The 4805-nt window shown below is 54.0% G+C and overlaps 1 protein-coding gene across 2 annotated transcripts in view; it reads left to right on the top strand.

Moving 5' to 3' along the window:
- NSDHL (NAD(P) dependent 3-beta-hydroxysteroid dehydrogenase NSDHL) overlaps nucleotides 1–4805 on the top strand; it is a 21754-nt gene that overhangs the window by 349 nt on the left and 16600 nt on the right. The window lies entirely within an intron of this gene.

The following is a 4805-nucleotide window of genomic DNA, read 5'->3' as shown; positions in this document are numbered from 1 at the left end:
TTTTAAACGGGGGGGCGGGGGGGTTTTTTTTTTTTTTTTTTTTTTTTGAGGGTGTCCCTTCGAGAGCACCCCGAGCCTGGGCCAGATCAATAGGTCCCAGACCAGGTTCCCGGAGAGGATCACCTTAGTTCTCATCTGGCTGAAAAGCCCAGGACGGCGAGCGGTGAGCCGGGCCCTGAGAACGGGCGCTGGAGGGGTGGGGATGTGAGAGCTTGACGGGCCCAGAGAGGTCACCGAACTCTACTTCCTTTGATACCTGGACAGTCGAGGCAGACAGGGAGAGGCTGTCCAGGCTGAGACACCCTCCTGAGCGAAGTCACTGGAGGTGCGGAACTGAGCGTGCCTGGAGATTAAAAGAGCATGTGCGGGGCCGGCAGGCAGCGTGGTGAAGGCACTGGAATTGCCACAGGGGCCACTACAGTTCGAGTCCCAGACCTGGAGGCTTTTTCTTTCTCTCTCTCTCTCTTTCTGTGGCAAAATTCGTGTGAAAAAAAAAGAATAAATTAATTTTAAAGTAAGTAGTTTTTAAAAAAAAAGAAAAAAGAGTAGGTGCATGAGTGTGGGCTGGGCTGGAGCAGCGGAGTGGAGCTGGAGCTCTGCATCTGTGTCCTTGGCTCAGCAGCTCTCAGCTTTCTGCTCCCCCTCTAGGCATCTGGGCAGTAATCTAGGGAGGCGGAAGGCAGAGGGTGAGTCTCTCGGGCTGAAAAAGGGCTGTGGTTTACTAGCAGCCCTTTAATGGAACTTCTGCCCTTAGCCCTCTTCCACTTGGAGCAGTGAACCAGGTTCCAAACTTTTTGGTCTTTTTCACTCATACCCCACCACCACCCCATACCCAGCATCCAAGTTCTATCAGTTCTACCCCTTGGCTGTCATTTCTTCTTTTTTTATTTTGCCAGAGGACACATGTGCTCATGGGAGGTGGGGCTTAAGCACTCTCATGGGGGATGATCAAGCAGCAATCCCTTTTCCTCCATCTCTCCCTCCTTTCAGGATTTTGGCCACGTACACATGCACCAACTGGTTGGGACTCAAACCAGGCAGCTGGCCGTGTGGGATCCAGCCACCTTAACCTCCACACCACCAGCTGGCCCTGGTGTGTGGTTTTTTTATTTTTATTTTTTTGCTCTTTTCCACCTTTGCTGCTCATCTCCCAACGTAGGTCTTCATCATCATGTTTCTGAAAAGTACCAAGCAGAGTTGTCCGTGTGGTCTCCAGAGCCTGGCATGACATGCCCCTCCACAAATATTGTCCTCCTGGCCAGCGCCAGCCCCGGAACACTGGCTTTGTTGTTGGACCTCACGCCACACACACTCTTGCCTTGAACTTTGCCCCACTGTCACTTCTGCCTGCTGGGCCTACATCTTTCCCTCTCCCAGATTTTTGCTGTGTTGCCACCTCTGCATGAAGCCACCCTATGCACCTGTTTAGTGCTGCAGTCCCCTAGTACCGTCCAGCCCCTCGCCTTGCTTTCTACTTGTTTCCTCATAGTGGTACACTCGCCCCCTTCTAACCTACTGTACTTCACTGATTCGTTCAGGTCTCTGCTTTGTTCCCTGCTGGGTCTCTCTCCAGGACCTGGCACAGAGAGCAGCATGTATTAGGTGCTCAGTGAATTTCAGTCAGCTCACCAGTGAGGAGTCCCTGTGTTTCCCTCCTCTTGCTCATGTAGGCCCCTTCCTCTTCGGGGTGAACCTCCCCAGCGAGCAGCTCTGGTCAGGTGTCAGCCCTCTGACTACAGAGTGATAACTAGGCTTTTCAGCATGGGGGATGGGCCTACTGCCCACTCATACCCCTGCTATTCCTAGGTCTGTGGGGTAGCCACTTGACTAAGTAGAAGGGACACACATGAGTTCTGTCCAGGCTGTGCCAGCTGTGTGACCTTGGACATGGCACTTGATCTCTTGCAATCTCAGATTCTCGTCTGTTGAGAGGGATGGCTGCTTATAGGTCTACCCAACTGGGTGCTTTTGGGGTACTGATGGGACGGTGTAGACATGAGAGGGCCTGGCATTTAGCAGACCTGCAGGCAGTAGTAGAATCCTCTCATTTGCTCTTCTAGTGCCCTCACCTGGCAAGCTGAACCCTCAGGCTTGTTGACACTGCAGCCAGGGCTATCTTTCTGACAGGAACACTCACCCAACCTGCAACTTCTGGGGCTCCCCAGCTCACCTGGGTAGCTGCTAGGCTGGACACACAACCCCTGCCTGTTCTCCACTGTGCTCCCAGTCTCACTTCCCTCCCTGTGGCATAACCTACGTGAGTAGAGCATGCTGGCCTGCGTCAGCACCTCACCCTTCCCACCCTAGCTATGGAATGGCTTTCTGGACACCTACACCCTCTGCTTGGTGCAGTCCTCTGGTGCCTTTAGGACTCTGCTGGGAGATTGCCTCACCATGGTGGTTCCTTGGCCCAGCAACCTGCCTAGGTGCTGTTAGCAAACCCCCATCAGAGCGCACACCTGAGCAGGTCTGAGAAACGCTTCTCCGCCTTCCTGGCATAGCCAGCCTCTACTGCTTCAGTGGTTTGCCTGGAGTCCCATCTAGAGCTCCTTGTGTGGAACAGGTTGTCTGCCCACAGACCAGCACTGAGCTTCCAGCAGCCTGTTCTACCTTCCATGCTAGACGGTGGGAGGCAGGGCTCCGGCAACCTTCGCCCTTCACAGAGGCCATTCCCCTTTTAGGAGGAGAGGATACTCATCTCTCTGGAAGGAGATTGGCGAGCTCGCTTGTCTCCTGGTGAACCCTGTCGGCAGCCCTCTTCCCCTTGCCTGGAAGTGGAGTGAGTCTCATTTCCTCGACGGCTCTCAGCCTGAGCTGTTGTCCTAGCCTATATAGTGTGTGCTCATGTGGGTTTCTGATGGACTCAGAAAGCTGTCCCATTAAAGGAAAAGGACTCGAGGCCTCTGATGTGTGAACATTACCCATCCACCAGGCCCTAGACCGGCACTCTTCAACAGTCCAGAGCTATTCTCCTGTATATGTGTGGCAAAAAAGACATAGTTTACAAAACAAATTCTTGCTTGTCTCTTCTAGCATGTGGTTACTGTGGTAACCCCAGGAACTAGCCTTCATACAGGACCTGGGAACCCCTGCCTGGAAGGCACGGAGGCCTGATAGTGGTAGGGGGATTCAGAAGAGGGCCACATAGGAGGCATGGTAAAGGAGGCTCCTCTAGAGGAAGTAATATTTACCATGAAAATAATGGCCAATTGGTGGCACGATTAAGGCAGATGAATCCCACATGGCAGACTGGTTTAAGTACCACACCCAGCAGCTTGAAAAATGCACTAGGTGCATGTGTGTGTGCGTGCCCAAAATCCCAAGAGGAGAATGGAGGAGAAGGGATTGTGGCATGGCCATCCCCCTTGGAAGGTGCTTTCTCTCTATCTGTCTCTCTCTCTCTGGCACTCACTCTGTAGCAAATCTTAAAGAGAAGAATTGCTGCCTTTAATGGGACGTTAACAGGCCCTGGGAATGTGCTTTGAGCTTTGTGCTCACTTGTTAGTTTCATTCTCTCTCATCACGGTCTCACCAAGCTGTTTGTTGTGCAGGTCCCCTCCTGCAGCATAGGCTCAGTTCTTTTAAATGACGCCCCAGTGGGATCTCTGCCAGGAAGGGGTACAGCTGGGATTTGAACCAAGGCTGTGGACTCTGGATTTATTCCATTATTGCCAACTGCATTGAAAAGTGATGTGAATTTCCTAGGCCATGAGGGGAGCAGCAGCTTCCAGTGAGCTCGCTTCCTGGTTAGCCCCGTCAGTGTCCCAGTGTCACCGTCCCAGGCACACACTCCTCAAGCCCCTGCCCACAGAGGCCAATGATGGCCACATTGGAGTCAGAGGTCAGGTGTGAGGATCGCCTTGCCCCCATGGGTGCCACGTGCCTTCTCATTTGCTTGTGCTGCCCCGAGTACCCCAGGAGACAGCACGTGAGGTCACGTGGCCGTTTCTGACTGACAGCACCCCCAGTGAGTAGCACAGCCTTTTGTACCAGTGCAGCTCCTACCCCTTAGACGCCGGGGAGTAGGCGGCCCCATGGGGTGTGCTCTCACAATGTACTCAGGAGGCAGCAGACATGCATGTGAGCACCCACTTGACGCCGGAAACCGCCTCCTACCCAGTGCGGGTACAGCACGAGCGGGCCGGCGGTGCCGGAGTCCTTACTGTCCTGCTGCTTCAGGCCACGTCTGCTCAGGGCAAGCAGATGACAGGCCCTGCTGGGTAAGGGGATTGTGGGCTGAAAGGGAGCAGGACTGGTGCAGAGTTACAGGCCGACTTTCTTGTTTGTTAAGTGCATTTCTAAAGGGCCACCCAGCCCTATAGTGCAGCAGCTGGGCACTGCACAGAGGAAGCTAGGTACTACACGGCTGGCCGTGGTTCAAGTCCTGGTCCCATCAGCCTGAAAAACACCGGGCACACATCTGTGCCCAAGATCCTGACAGAATGGAGACTGGCCCCGTCAGAGGGAGCTTTCTACCTCTGTCTCTGGTGAGTTAAAAAACGGGGTCCACAAAAAGCCAAGCTTTGAAATATACCTTCCTGGGACCAGCAATCATGCCATCTGCTGGTCCCACTTGGTCCATCTCTTAAAACTCCAGGTGTGAGATTGAAGTAGGGCCGCCCAGCATCTGCAACCCCGCTGCTGACTGCTCACCTGCCTCATCCTCACCAAGCAATTGGCTCTTTTCTCTGCCGTGAACTTTGCACCTGCAGCTGCCAGGGGCTCCAGGGCGCCGTCTGCCATGTCCAAGGAAACGCCACAGTGGGGGTCTGCCACTGGAGCCGTGGCCTCCCTTTCGTCACATC

The sequence above is a fragment of the Tupaia chinensis genome, unplaced genomic scaffold (genome assembly GCF_000334495.1).
Source record: "Tupaia chinensis unplaced genomic scaffold, TupChi_1.0 Scaffold145456_1, whole genome shotgun sequence".
Taxonomy (NCBI): Eukaryota; Metazoa; Chordata; class Mammalia; order Scandentia; family Tupaiidae; genus Tupaia; species Tupaia belangeri.
This window is presented reverse-complemented; position numbering and strand designations above follow the sequence as displayed.